Here is a 14980-nt window from a genome sequence, read left to right as displayed (position 1 = left end):
GAAAAGAAGCATAGTGTTGAACTATATCGATACTGAAAACAGTAGATCAGGAAGGAAGCGTTTTATGATAACTCAAGAGGCAGTGCCCTACTCTTTGAAGCTAGGTCAGGATGTCTTAGAACGCGCAGCTGTAAAAAGAAATTTAACGAAGAAGGAGACACATGTACTGTGTGTGGTAAATCTGCGGAAACAATAGAACACCTCATACTGAAATATGATGATATCCATCCCGATGTCGATCACGCTTCCTGAGGCCCTAAGGTTCAGAGATAACAATAGTAATGTAAATAAATATGCGGTGGAAATTAGCAAAAGGCGATTGGAGGATTGGTGGCTCAAAAGGAGAGAGGTGACATAAGGCTAAAAGTGTAGGAAGACGTATTTAAGGCATGTCACTACCTTTTTCAATTTTCTTTTAATTTTGACCATTAATTTTTTATTTCACGTTGACCTTATAACGCACCGTTTTATATGATATTCAATAGCAAAAAAGAGTGAAAAAAAAAAACCCATACTGGCGTTTGTTATTGACAAAAATTGCCCAAACTTGGCCGTTACGCGAACATTCATAACTAGCGAATAGAGAGCAGGAATCGTAAACTTTTTGCCACAGAGTTAGCCAACTTACCAGACTGTGCAACCAACTAGTATATTTGCCATCCAATAATTGGGAATCAAGTTATAGAAAAAATACCAAAGAAAACCAAAACAGTTGTCATTTTTGCCTGCGTTTATTTACATAAAACATGATTCCATCCAAACTTACCATTCGATTTCATTCATCCTAGTTCATTACTAGCACAGGCTAGTAACAAAGCAATGAGCGTGCAAAATTTCATTGATAAATATTTATTCATTTCGAAGTTATAACTGTTTGCGCAACAAGAAAGTGCAAGAAATCAAGTTTTGAGAAAAACAAGAATAATGTTTTTTAATCCTTGTAGAAACAAGATCATCATGCCCTAGGAAGTTAAAATCCACCAGTTTCATAGCTAGGGCCCTCCTTAGCTGCCATGAGCTCTCTTTTGACTTTTGTTGCTGCCCGTCTTTTCTTGCGGAGATGTTTTACCTCACCCGTTGATTGACGCTAGGCCTTCTTCACACGGTACCGGTCATTGGTGCAACATGCTACGAGAGTGTGGTGGCCAGGTTCGATGCCTGCTTCCCTCAACATATCTGCTGTACTTCTGTTGTCATCATTTAAGTGGTACACAGCATCATATAAACCAAAAAGTAGGATGGGCAGCCTCACATGGACGTCTTTTGGAACCCGTTGCCAAATCATACCGTTGAAACTCTCGTGGACATTTTGGGTTTTTTCCCCTGCAGGCACTTCTTTAAGAGCTCATCCGTACAAAGGTCAATATACACTGGCTTCACTTTGTTGAGTAGCTCATTGGAAAGGCCTCCCTTGTGCTTGTAGTATCCACCACCAAGTGCATTCCGTCGGTTAAACCCGCACCAACTCTCAGTGCCAAGAGGGCACAGCCCATGCCTTGGTGCTTCATGTGTTGAACTGCAGTGAAACAGGCTGGCCAATGCAGCTTTCTTCATAGCTTGCAGGTCTCCCACATTCGCTCTGATGGCAATACCATAATGGTTCTGCAGCCGGCCGATGTGGACATCCGTTAACTTTCCTTTGCGTCCAAGCCCAGGAACCCTTTTTTCAACTTTTGTAGTCGGCATCCTACACGCTTTTGTACATGTCCAATGCACTCCAGTTTGCGCACGCTATTTGCGCCATATATGTCATTTATAGCCGCGTGGCTCTTGGAGTCGCCATTTCCATAGACGTCTACATATTTTAAACAACTTCTTTCTGCACGCTCGAACATACGATAGAGCCCTACTGCCTCCATACCACCAGCACTACCGGTGTAGTTCGCTTGGCACTGGCTATGATTTGCCTTGCACTCCAGAAATTCAGTGCTTGAGGGGTTCAACTTGCTTTTCGAATGGGATGCCCTACATTTACTTGACATGCCTTCTACGTCAATAACTTTCTCAGTATCAATGAATATCAAGGACACACAGCCATTCAATGAAGAATGCCCATGCCTTTGCCATGTGCCATCGCCTGACACAGTACTTTGCAAAACACAACGCACTTCAGCAGCGGCATTCATCATTGACTTAGACGCAACAGTCTCTGCAGCTTTGTAGAGCTTTGCAGATATCTTTTGGTAGGCAGAATGCCAAGGCGGCGGTGGCATGTTCGTTACTTTCATCAGCGTTAAAGCTCCAGAATATCACTTGCCCAGCTGACGCATAGCGTAGACAAGACGTAGGTTATTCTCAAAGCACTTCCAGCCTTTTTTGACAATTGAAATGAATGTGCAATGCGCACGCATCACATAGAACAGCATATGCACATGATACTCCAATTATGCGAACAACGAAAAACTGCGAAAAAAAAAGAACAAGGCAGAGAAAGAACCACACGACACAGGTGTTTATTGTGGTGCGGTGACCGATGTTGCCTGCCGAGCTTTAGCAGGCCACCGAGCTTTAGCAGGCCGCCGAGCTTTAGCAGGCCGCCGAGCTTTAGCAGGCCGCCGAGCTTTAGCAGGCCGCCGAGCTTTAGCAGGCCGCCGAGCTTTAGCAGGCCGCCGAGCTTTAGCTGGCCGCCGAGCTTGGCGGGCGAACCAAGATTATGCCCGAGGGGGCGTCACATACTTGCTACACCCCCTTACCAAGCTGCGAGCATTCTACCAATCTAAGCGACGTCTTCTTGCATTCCGGGCAACCCAGTTTTCAAGAACAGATGATAGGATCTCCATATCTATAATCCTATTACCTTGCAGTAGAGGCTCTTGCAGCGGCACTTCGCAATTGTTCTCCAAGTTCCCAAGCTTTGCAGCACTCGCTGATACATTCACGTCCGCATGGTCTTCGGTCGGAGCATTCATCGTGTGGCGATTGCCAAGGAACTTCCGTTTCAATCGCCTTTCTATCTTGAACTTAGCCATGCCTTCTTATAAAAGCGTCCAGCCTATGTTATTACTGTTTCTACCAAAAATAATTGTCACGATCCACCCCGGGTCGTGAACAAGGGAGGGCTTCTGGCACCCTCCGTTAGACGGACGCTCCGTAGCGTGGTGGTGCTGACTGATGACTTACCGCCAAGCAGCCGTGCTCGTCGGTGTTTCTTGTGGTGCGGTGACCAATGTTGCCTGCCGAGCTTGGCGGGCGAACCAAGATTATGCCCGAGGGGGCGTCACATACTTGCTACACCCCCTTACCCCCAGTTCGTTTGTTAAATGAAAAAACAAACGTCCACGTTCAAAATATGAGGCTCTGCCTCCACCCTAGCTTGGTCGACGGTGCCTGCTGCCCAGGCGAGTAACGGTGTTGTGGCCTCCGTCGTCGAGTACTCCGCCTGGGCACCGGTGTTGATGGGTAGGGTGTGGCAACGCCGGGTGCTGCCTGAGCCAGCCTTGCTCCATCCGGAGGGTTCGTAGTGGTCGGCCTCGTGAGTGGTGCCGAGCTCGACACCGCTCCAACGGTTGCCGCACCCCTGGCTACGGTTGCCGCCTCTGAGGTAGGTGGTACTCCTCTGGAAGCGACTGGTGCTGCCGCTACTCCTCCTGCGGGCTGGAACTCAGAAGTGGCAGTCGGGGTGCCGGCCAGGTCCTGAGGTGAGGCCTGACATGGTCGGCGTGTCTGTGCCACGTAGCGCCGACTGGCATGCGCACGAGCAGCGATGAGGCGCTGGCAGGAGACACCACCTGTCCCGCAGACCAGGGTGGGCCAGGACGGAAGTTCCTGGTGAAAACTGGAGCTCCCGACTGGCAAAGGCCCGGGACGGCACCCTTGGTCAGCAGCCAGCTTCTGCTTCAGCTTCTGCGTCTCTGATTGAGCCTCGCGCAGCTTGCGCTTGCTGCGGGAGACCTCGCTCTTGAGCTGCCTGTTATGGCTCTGCAGGCTCGTTATAATGTGCCGCATCTCCCGGTTGATTGGCTGAGCCTGCTCGCTGGACACCGACGACGCCTCAAACTCAATGCGTAGATTCTCGTACTCTCGACGAATCTGCGCGATGTTGTCCTCGAGGCGGATGACCTCCGAGCGAAGCTTCTTCTGGACAACCAGCTCCTCGCTTTCCATCTGCTCAATGTGGGGAAGGTGTGAGTTTTTGGCTGTCGACAGCAAGGAGCGACACTCGTCCATCTGAGTCTTGAGTTGCGTGCTGTCGTTGTACAGCACGGAGAACTGGCTCTACAGGCACTTGTACTCGGCCATGCTCACCACCAGGCTCTCAGGCAGCGACCGCAGCTCTAGCCGCAGCCGCTCCACCGTCTTCAGGGCCTCCTTGTGGTCATGTTGAAGCTGCTCCAGCTCCAGCAGCCGTGCCGATGCCAGCTCCCGCTGTTCCTCGAGCTGGCTCTGCAGGTCCTCCAAGCGCAGGGAGGCTGCTCTGCCACCACCGCCAGAGCCCCCAAAATCCACATGTAGGCGGGACCAGGGTCTCTGTGGGAACGGCCAGGGGGTGCTTTCCACATTACGCGAGGCTCGCTGATGCCCCTGGCAGATTTGGCAGCTCTGCACCACATGCAGGCTGGCTTTCGGGTACTCTGGCAGACGAATGCCCAGTAGATGAATGCAGTGTCGGCCAGCAGCGTCGGCGACGACCCCTTCGTTAAGTAAAGGAGAAGGGTTGCCTCCCTGTCGCCAAAACGAACGCTGACCTGTGCCTGACCCTGGACCTGGGAGAGTTGCCCGGAGGAGCTGCGCAGCTTCACGCCCGAAGCCTCGACGGACACGCCGGGGAAGGTACGCTTGAAGAGCTTCCCGGCCATTACAGACACGTTGGCCCCTGTGTGCAGCTCCATGGAAATGGGGTGCCCGCAGATTTCGACGGTCATCATGTATGGCGGCACAGACGACGGTACAAAGCCTGTGTGCCACATGTCGAAAATAGGCGGGTCCTCGGCCACGACGCGAAGCCTGACCGAGGAAGAACTTGAGCTTGCTGCCGCATGCCTCCGCCGCGTACCCTTGCGACGGCTACCCTGGCCGCGGGCTTGTGTTGTATCTGGGCTTGAATCAGGCTGCAGCTTGCTGTTCGTCCTCCCCCTTCGGCATACACGTGCCAGGTGCCCAGTTTTCCCGCACGTAAAGCATTGTGCTTGAGAGAACTAGCACTGTGAAGGGGAGTGCGCACCACAACAGCGACCGCAGGTACTGCCCTTTGTCGCGAACTTGTTGGCCGCGGCTTCCGCCGACGGTGAGCCAGTCGCACGGGAAATCTCGCCGGCGTCCTTGGCGGCAGCTTCCATTGCCAGCGCTGCCTTCACGGCGTCGTCCAGCGACGGGTCGGGAAGCTCCAGGAGTCGCGTCTGCATGGCGGGGTTGTTGATTCGGCAGACGAAACGGTCCCGGAGCAGCGAGTCCAGTTGGTCCCCGAAGGCGTAGGCACTCGCTAACCCTCGTAGCGCAGCAACGAATTGCCCGAGGGTCTCTCCTTCCCGGCGGCTCCGGTTGCTGAAGCGGAAACGCTCCATTAGTGTGGACGGTGCTGGATTAAAATGTGAGCGCAGAATGGCAAGCAGCTCACCCAGCGTCTTAACGTGCGGTGTGGCTGGCTTGAGAGGGTCGAGCAGGAGGCTGAAGACGCGGGTCCCGCAGCTGGCCAGGAAAATGTCCCGCTGTTTGGCCTCGGGTGTGTCGTTTGCCCGGAAGAACACGTGGACTTGCTGCTCGCAAATTTGCCAGGCGGACCCATCTCCCTCGAACGGCTCGAGCCTTCCGTACAGCGGCATGGCAACAGCAACGGGGGGCGGTGTTTCGCCGCTCGCGGCGGCGTGGGACGCTCCGTAGGTACTCGTCGCCAGCTTCGTTGCCAGTGTCACGAGGATCCCATCCTCGTCGCCAGTGTCACGATCCACCCCGGGTCCTGAACAAGGGAGGGCTTCTGGCACCCTCCGTTAGACAGACGCTCCGTAGCGTGGTGGTGCTGACTGATGACTGACCGGCGAGCAGCCGTGCTCGTCGGTGTTTATTGTGGTGCGGTGACCAATGTTGCCTGCCGAGCTTTAGCAGGCCACCGAGCTTGGCGGGCGAAGCAAGATTATGCCCGAGGGGGCGTCACATACTTGCTACAATAATACCTATAAAAAGGACGAATCCGGTAGCATTCAAAGCGGTAGCACAAAACGCACGCAAAGTAAACTGAGACGCTTGTAGCGCCATGCATCCCCCTTGCGGAGATCTAAAGCAATGCATAAAAAAGGAAGCCTTACAAATTGAATTTCGATAATGTTTCATATATCAAAACAAAGGCATAACAGGAAATGTTTAATATACGCCGTTGATTATCGCTGAGTTATCAGTTTCTGTTACCAAACTACATCAGTTTCGGTTTCGGAACTGTTCACCACCTGTTCGAAAGTTGACTATAACTTTTGAACTAAATTAGATACGAACATGATCCTCGCTGCAAAACATTTTTGAATGTTTGCGGATCCTCGAAATCTAAAAAAAAAAAAACGACATTTTTACGAAAAAACGCCTTCTCAAAGGTGCTGACACACCTTAAAGAAAATGGCGAACTTTAATAACTTACAACACAGTTAAACAAAAATAAGAAGCTGAGCATGGTGGCAACTGCCATCACCCCGTTTCAAAGGGGACGCTCCTACCTTCCATCCATCCATGCATGGGAATGGCGTGCGTCTGAATGTCGTACAAAAATCCCTCACGTGACCTGATCCTAGGTACCTAGGGACAAGATAGTTTAGGGACTTTTGAGAAGGCGCGATGGTGCCGCCAAGTGATGCCATGGCGCCATGTGGCGCATTGAATCCCCGGCGCGACCGCAGGTCGTATGATGTCTCCGCAGTGGGTTCAGTATTTGGCAAAAAGTCGTGCAGTAGTAGTGGTGTGGCATGTCCGCTTTTGGTCTCGGTGAACTCTGGTGGTGTGAGACCCGTATTTCTGAAGAATTTAGTGGCGCTCGCTATCGAAATATTCAAGTGGCTTAGCGCCCCGGCAGTGCAATTCGTCGGCAATGCGTCACCGAGTTCGCCTTTTTCGGCAGCGTCATGACATCGCGCATGCACCTTTACTTGACGGGTCTCGTAGGTGGAGGTATTGTACGTGTTCTTCGCCACGACTTACGTTACGTAAATAATATAATGCTGAAGGTGGTGTTTGCTGACTACTGTTCACGCGTCCTTGAAATTGGCAGTGCATGTTTTCAATCATGTTCGGTGCTAGTGCGCTATCCGTGACGTCACATGATTTCCTTTTATCGTAGGCTTTACGATAATTATCGCGTAGTGCTGTGAACATAACGGAGCTTTAGTGACATCACATGGTCTGCCAGAATTCCACGAACTAAAATGCAAAGTAGATGCTTAATATTATTGGTACTAAGGGCGCCATAAATACAATGAGGTGGAACTCAATACTGTGCCCTGTGATGTTCAGGTGCATCTCTGCCCGTTTTTCGCGCTCTTAGTTTTAGCAATGAGACGCAGGGTTCTGTGCAAAGTTGGGACGAATGAATGTCTATATGCGTCTGCAGTAGCTTCACCGCAATACACTTGTGTAATGCGATGAAGCAAACAGTGTATTGCGGTGACGGGATGTATGGCAGTCCTAATTCCAGCTTTGATGTCCCCGTTAACCTTAATATGCTGCTACGCCCGCTTTACTATAATTTCAGGTGCTCTCGAACTCTTTATGTGCCGTATCATAAGAAGCGAACAAACACTGACACCAAGGACAAAATAGGAAAAATTACTTGTGCTTAATAAATGAAATAAAGAAACGATGAATTAATGGAAATGAAAGTGGATGAAAAAACAACTTGCCGCCGGTGGGGACAGAACCCACAACCTTCGCATTTCGCGTGCGATGCTCCACCAATTGAGCTACCGCGGCGCCGTTTCCCCATTCACTTTCTTGGGCAATTATGTTTCCTTGTAGAACCCTGTTAGTGTTAGCCAGCGCCCCACTCGCAGACCTTGGCGGCGGATGTGGAACATCGTTTCTGCCGCAGGCGTCACGAGAACGTGATCTTTTGAGTGAACGCAACAGGTCAATAAACCCACACATGTTACCTGAAGGCATCAATGTTGCCGGATTCGAGACCCTCGTTATGTAATTCACGAGAAGAAAATGTGTTAACCGAGGGGCCCGATTTTTATTAGTCATATCATAAGAAGCCAACAAACATTGACACCAAGGACAACATAGGGGAAATTACTTGTGCCTAATAAATGGAATACCGAAACGATAAATTGTTCGAAATGAAAGTGGATGAAAAAACAACTTGCCGCAGGTGGGGAATGAAATAATTCTTTCATTTATTAAGCGCAAGCAATTCCCCCTACGTTGTCCTTAGTGTCAGTGTTTGTTGGCTTCTCATGATATTACTACAGAACAGTATTTGCGATGACAAAAGAGGCGAACAGGTTGAAGACGACGACGACGATCAGAGGCTAGTGCGGGCTGTTGCCTCTTGGCCAAGTGCGGTGTATTGCCTTGTAAATATACTTGTATACAGCTTTTCGTCGGCGTCTTCCTACGTAACATATCTGGTGGAGGTGGACGTTCCTTGTACCTCGTCACGGAGCTTCGCAGGGGACGGTACGTCGAGCCTTCCTTCATGGCTCCCGGCGACGGCAACTCGACTCCGCCAGCTCCGACACCTGTTGCCACTTCGACGCCCTACATCACTCTCCCCGCTCCCCGTGATCCTGGCGTATTCTCGGGCAAAGATGGGGAAGACGTCGAGGACTGGATCAGCCTGTACGAACACGTCAGCCGCAATAACCGGTGGGACCCTACTATCATGCTCCTCAACGTAGCCTTTACCTCGGTGGCACACCTCGAGTTTGTTTTCGGACACACGAAGATTAGCTCACCAGTTGGGATTCGCTCAAGCAAAAGCTCCGAGACTCGTTCCGCAACCCCTACGGTCACCAACTTGCCGCGCAGAAGGCGCTTTCCGGCCGTGTGCAGACGTCAACAGAGCCCTACGTCACGTACATTCAGGATGTCTTGGCTCTGTGCCGCAAAGTTGACGCACACATGACTGAGTCCGACAAGTAAGATCTCCCACATCCTCAAAGGCATTGCCGATGACGCCTTCAACTTGCTCGTTTTTAACAACGTGGCGACGGTAGATGCAGTTATAAAAGAGTGCCGCCGCCTGGAACCCGCTAAAAGCCGACGTATCGACCAGCAGTTTGCCCGTCTGCCCAACACCCCAGCGACATCTTCCTGTGCCGACGCTCCTCGTCCCAACAACACTGGCGATGTTACCAGAATCGTCCGGCGTGAGATCGAGGCCGCCTATGCGGCTGCCTTCGACTCCAGCCCCTCCAATGCACCTACAGTCACGGTTTCCCTGATCCAGGCAGTTGTCCGCCAGGAGTTCGGAAAAATGGTCTTCACACCATCTGCTCGTACCATCGCCCTGATACCCACCCGGCTTCTGCGTACCCCAAGGCTCTGTTTTTGGACCACTCTTATTTTTAGTCTTTATCAACGACCTTCCTGCAAATATCTGCTCCACAATTCGCCTTTTCGCTGACGATTGCGTTCTTTATCGTCGCATAACTGCCACCTCTGACCAGAGACTCCTCCACAAAGACCTTGATATAATAGAAACTTGGTGCACCACCTGGCTGATGAATCTAAACATATCCAAATGCAAGAGCATGCAAGTATCTCGAAAGCTTTCCACCTTTAACTTTTCATACTCGTTAAACTCCACTGCCATATCACGTGTTGAATCGTACCGATACTTAGGTGTTGTTATCACCGACAAACTCAACTGGTCTGAACACATCACGAAATTAGTGGCAGAGACATCCAAAACACTTGGTTTCATTAAGCGTGCCTTTTCTTTATCCCCCAGTTATATCAGAAAACTCGCCTATGAGGCGTACGTTAGGCCGAAACTCGAATATGCCAGCGCAATATGGAGTCCTCACCAGCAATATCTGATTGAATCACTTGAAAGCATTCAGAATCGGGCGGCTCGCTTCATCGTTTCCGAATATAATAGACGGGTTAGCATTAGTGCCATTAAATCATCCATTAATCTTGAATCGTTACCTCATCGAAGGAAGATTTCACGGCTATGCCTGTTTCAAAATCTATACTATAATCGCCTGACCTGAGAACCTCCCTTTTAGTGCCACCTGTACGGACATCGCGTCGTCTTTTTAATTCCATGAGTGTACAACGCATAACTGGTTCGACAAACACATTTAATAAGTCTTTCTTACCATTGGCGATTGAAGAATGGAACTCGATTCCAGAACCATTAGTCAATGAACGTGACAACTCAAAATTCAGGCAGCTAATATCGGCTCACTTTGCCAAATAATCTCGTAGTCGGTAAACATTTCCTGCTCTTCTCATATATCCAACGCATATTTCACTTTGTGGCTCTTCCCTAAGATGGGACATAACATATATGTCACATTTTCTGCTTTGACTTGTGTGTATATATATGTGTATTGAATTGTATTTTTGTATTGAATTGAATGTTGTATTGAATTGAATTTCTGAATTGTATTGTAACCTTTTTATTCAATTGCAAACATATGCGGGGATCAACTGCATGGGTGTTATATTGGTCTTTTTTTTTTCGTCTTTGCCTTCAACCACGGTTCCATAACAATGTATAACGTTACTTTGCCTGTCTCCCTTTTTATTTCGCTTTATAATTATATGACCATGTGAATACTTCTCTTGTTAACCCCCCCCCCCCCCCCCTTGTGTAATGCCCAATCCAGGGCCCTTAAGGGATAATAAATGATGATAAATGATGATGATGAGCAGGCAGACTCACTTGGGGAGCACTTTGAGAGCGTCTCGAGCTCAACCCATTATACTCAGTCCTTTCTCGAATATAAACAAACAGAAGAATGTAAGCCAATAATTAGAAAATCCAGACAGAATGAACCCTATAACCGGCCTTTCAGTATTGCCGAGTTGAGAGCTGCCTTGAATACGTGCAAAAGCACTGCACCGGGACCTGACAGAGTCATGTATGACATGATCAGAAACTTACATACTGACACGCAATTTACACTACTTACACTTTTCAACACTCTGTGGGCTGCGGGATACCTCCCATCTACATGGAAGGAGGCGATTGTGGTTCCTGTCCTTAAGCAGGGAAAAGACCCCTCCTTGGCAGCAAGTTATCGTCCGATAGCTCTTACGAATTGTCTGTGTAAGCTCTTTGAAAAAATGATTAATCACAAACTCGTACACTTCCTTGAATTCAACAATATACTCGATCCCTATCAGTGTGGCTCCAGACAAGGGCGGTCAACAACAGATCATCTTGTGCGCATTGAAGGATATATTCGCGATGCCTTTGTACACAAACAGTATTTCCTCTTCATATTCCTCGATATGGAGAAGGCATATGATACAACATGGCGTTACGGGATCCTGCGAGAGTTGTCGGGAATGGGCATGTGTGGAAATATGTTCAAAATAATTGAAAGCTATTTGTCCAATCGTACCTTCCGTGTAAAAGTCGGCAATAAACTGTCACGTCCCTTTACGCAGGAAACTGGTGTACCCCAGGGAGGCGTGCTCAGCTGCACTCTCTTTATCGTTAAGATGAACACACTACGTGCTTCACTACCGCCTGCCATTTTTTACTCCGTATACGTAGTGGTGCAGCGTTGGCGTAGAGGTAGAACACCCGCCTCGCGTGCAAGAGGTCTGTGGTTCAAATCCCGGTGCCGGCAATTTTCCACCGGATTAAAAAAAAAATCCGCGTGTTGATAAAATTGCAGAAACAGGCCTGGAGTGTGGCCTGGAGTGTTACCGGTGACCAGAACCGGTAACGCACTCCCTCACCAGAGCAGGATTGGCCAACCTGGTGCAGTACTTGGCCACAACCTTCTATATGAACACAACAATCACACCCCGGCCCTCAGTCCCCAGCAGCTGCGAAGCAACTGACCACGGCGGCGGTCAGACCTGCGACGCTGCAGAGGGTGCTAAGAATCACTGGCTCCGGACAGGCTGCCATTGGAATATGAACCTGGCAACGTTTAACGCTAGAACGTTATCTAGTGAGGCAAGTATAGCAGTGGTATTGGAGGAATTAGAGGGCAGTAAATGGGATATAATAGGGCTCAGTGAAGTTAGGAGGCCAAAAGAAGCATATACAGTGCTAAAAAGCGGGCACGTGCTGTGCTACCGGGGCTTAGCGGAAAGAAGAGAACTAGGAGTCGGATTCCTGATTAATAAGAATATAGCTGGTAACATACTGGAATTCTATAGCATTAACGAGAGGGTGGCAGGTCTTGTTGTTAAACTTAATAAGAGGTACAAAATGAAGATTGTACAGGTCTACGCCCCTACATCCAGTCATGATGACCAGGAAGTCGAAAGCTTCTATGAAGACGTGGAATCGGCGATGGGTAGAGTGAATAGCTAAATACACTATACTAATGGGCGACTTTAATGCCAAGGTAGGCAAGAAGCAGGCTGGAGACAAGGCAGTGAGGGACTATGGCATAGGCACTAGGAATAGCAGGGGGGAGTTATTAGTAGAGTTTGCGGAACAGAATAATATGAGGATAATGAATACTTCCTTCCGCAAGCGGGATAGCCGAAAGTGGACGTGGAGGAGCCCGAACGGCGAGACTAGAAATGAAATAGACCTCATACTCTGCGCTAACCCTTGCATCATACAAGATGTGGACGTGCTCGGCAAGGTGCGCTGCAGTGACCGCAGGATGGTAAGAACTCGAATTAGCCTAGACCTGAGGAGGGAACGGAAGAAACTGGTACATAAGAAGCCAATCAATGAGTTAGCGGTAAGAGGGAAAATAGAGGAATTCCAGATCAAGCTACAGAACAGGTATTCGGCTTTAACTCAGGAAGAGGACCTTAGTGTTGAAGCAATGAATGACAATCTTGTGGGCATCATTAGGAAGTGTGCAATGGAAGTCGGTGGTAACTCGGTTAGGCAGGATACCAGTAAACTATCGCAGGAGACGAAAGATCTGATCAACAAACGCCAATGTATGAAAGCCTCTAACCCTACAGCTAGAATAGAACTGGCAGAACTTTCGAATTTAATCAACAAACGTAAGACAGCTTGCATAAGGAAGTATAATATGGATAGAATTGAACATGCTCTCAGGAACGGCGGAAGCCTAAAAACAGTGAAGAAGAAACTAGGAATTGGCAAGAATCAGATGTATGCGTTAATCAGTTATGCGTTAAGTGGCTGAGGAGTTCTATAGAGATTTATACAGTACCAGTGGCACCCACGACGATAATGGAAGAGAAAATAGTCTAGAGGAATTCGAAGTCCCAAAGCTAACGCCGGAAGAAGTAAAGAAAGCCTTGGGAGATATGCAAAGGCGGAAGGCAGCTGGGGAGGATCAGGTAACAGCAGATTTGCTGAAGGATGGTGGGCAGATCGTTCTAGAGAAACTGGCCACCCTGTATACGCAATGCCTCATGACGTCGAGCGTACCGGAATCTTGGAAGAATGCTAACATAATCCTAATCCATAAGAAAGGGGACGCCAAAGACTTGAAAAATTATAGACCGATCAGCTTACTGTCCGTTGCCTACAATATATTTACTAAGGTAATCGCAAATAGAATCAGGAAAACCTTAGACTTCTGTCAAGCAAAGGACCAGGCAGGATTCCGTAAAGGCTACTCAACAATAAATCATATTCACACTATCAATCAGGTGATAGAGAAATGTGCGGAATATAAACATATATATAGCTTTCATTGATTACGAGAAAGCGTTTGATTCTGTCGAAACCTCAGCAGTCATGGAGGCATTACGGAATCAGGGTGTAGAAGAGCCGTATGTAAAAATACTGAAAGATATCTATAGCGGCTCCACAGCCACCGTAGTCCTCCATAAAGAAAGCAACAAAATCCCAATAAGGAAAAGCGTCAGGCAGGGAGATACGATCTCTCCAATGCTATTCACAGCGTGTTTACGGAGGCATTCAGAGACCTGGATTGGGAAGAATTGGGGATAAAAATTAATGGAGAATACCTTAGTAACTTGCGATTCGCTGATGATATTGCCTTGCTTAGTAACTCAGGGGACCAACTGCAATGCATGCTCACTGACCTGGAGAGGCAAAGCAGAAGAGTGGGTCTAAAAATTAATCTGCAGAAAACTAAAGTAATGTTTAACAGTCTCGGAAGAGAACAGCAATTTACAATAAGCACTGGAAGTCGTAAGGGAATACATCTACTTAGGGCAGGTAGTGACGGCGGATCCGGATCATGAGACGGAAATAATCAGAAGAATAAGAGTGGGTTGGGGTGCGTTTGGCAGGCATTCTCAGATCATGAACAGCAGGTTGCCATTATCCCTCAAGAGAAAAGTGTATAATAGCTGTGTCTTACCAGTACTCACCTACGGGGCAGAAACCTGGAGGCTTACGAAAAGGGTTCTACTCAAATTGAGGACGACGCAACGAGCTATGGAAAGAAGAATGATAGGTGTAACGTTAAGGGATAAGAAAAGAGCAGATTGGGTGAGGGAACAAACGCGAGTTAATGACATCTTAGTTGAAATCAAGAAAAAGAAATGGTCATGGGCAGGACATGTAATGAGGAGGGAAGATAACCGATGGTCATTAAGGGTTACGGACTGGATCCCAAGGGAAGGGAAGCGTAGCAGGGGGCGGCAGAAATTTAGGTGGGCGGATGAGATTAAGAAGTTTGCAGGGACGGCATGGCCGCAATTAGTACATGACCGGGGTTGTTGAGGAAGTATGGGAGAGGCCTTTGCCCTGCAGTGGGCGTAACCAGGCTGATGATGATAATGATGACGTAGACGATATACAAATAGGCTTCAAATCCTGCAACCTCACAGTATGCGAAAGACAGGTACAGCAGGGCTTGAACAAGGTTTCCAAGTGGGCAGACGAAAACGGATTTAAGGTCAACCCCCACAAAAGTTCTTGTGTTCTCTTCACAAGAAAGAGAAGCCTGGTCCCAGATCC

The 14980-nt window shown here is 48.8% G+C and overlaps 1 pseudogene; it reads right to left on the bottom strand.

Annotated features, from left to right (window-relative positions):
• Positions 1-970: 970 nt before the first annotated feature.
• LOC140219478 (uncharacterized) lies at positions 971-3038 on the bottom strand (annotated as a pseudogene).
• Positions 3039-14980: the final 11942 nt, after the last annotated feature.

Source organism: Dermacentor andersoni, chromosome 7, assembly GCF_023375885.2.
Source record: "Dermacentor andersoni chromosome 7, qqDerAnde1_hic_scaffold, whole genome shotgun sequence".
NCBI classification, from domain to species: domain Eukaryota; kingdom Metazoa; phylum Arthropoda; class Arachnida; order Ixodida; family Ixodidae; genus Dermacentor; species Dermacentor andersoni.
Note: the sequence above shows the minus strand (reverse complement) of the source record. Positions and strands in the feature narration are given on the sequence as shown.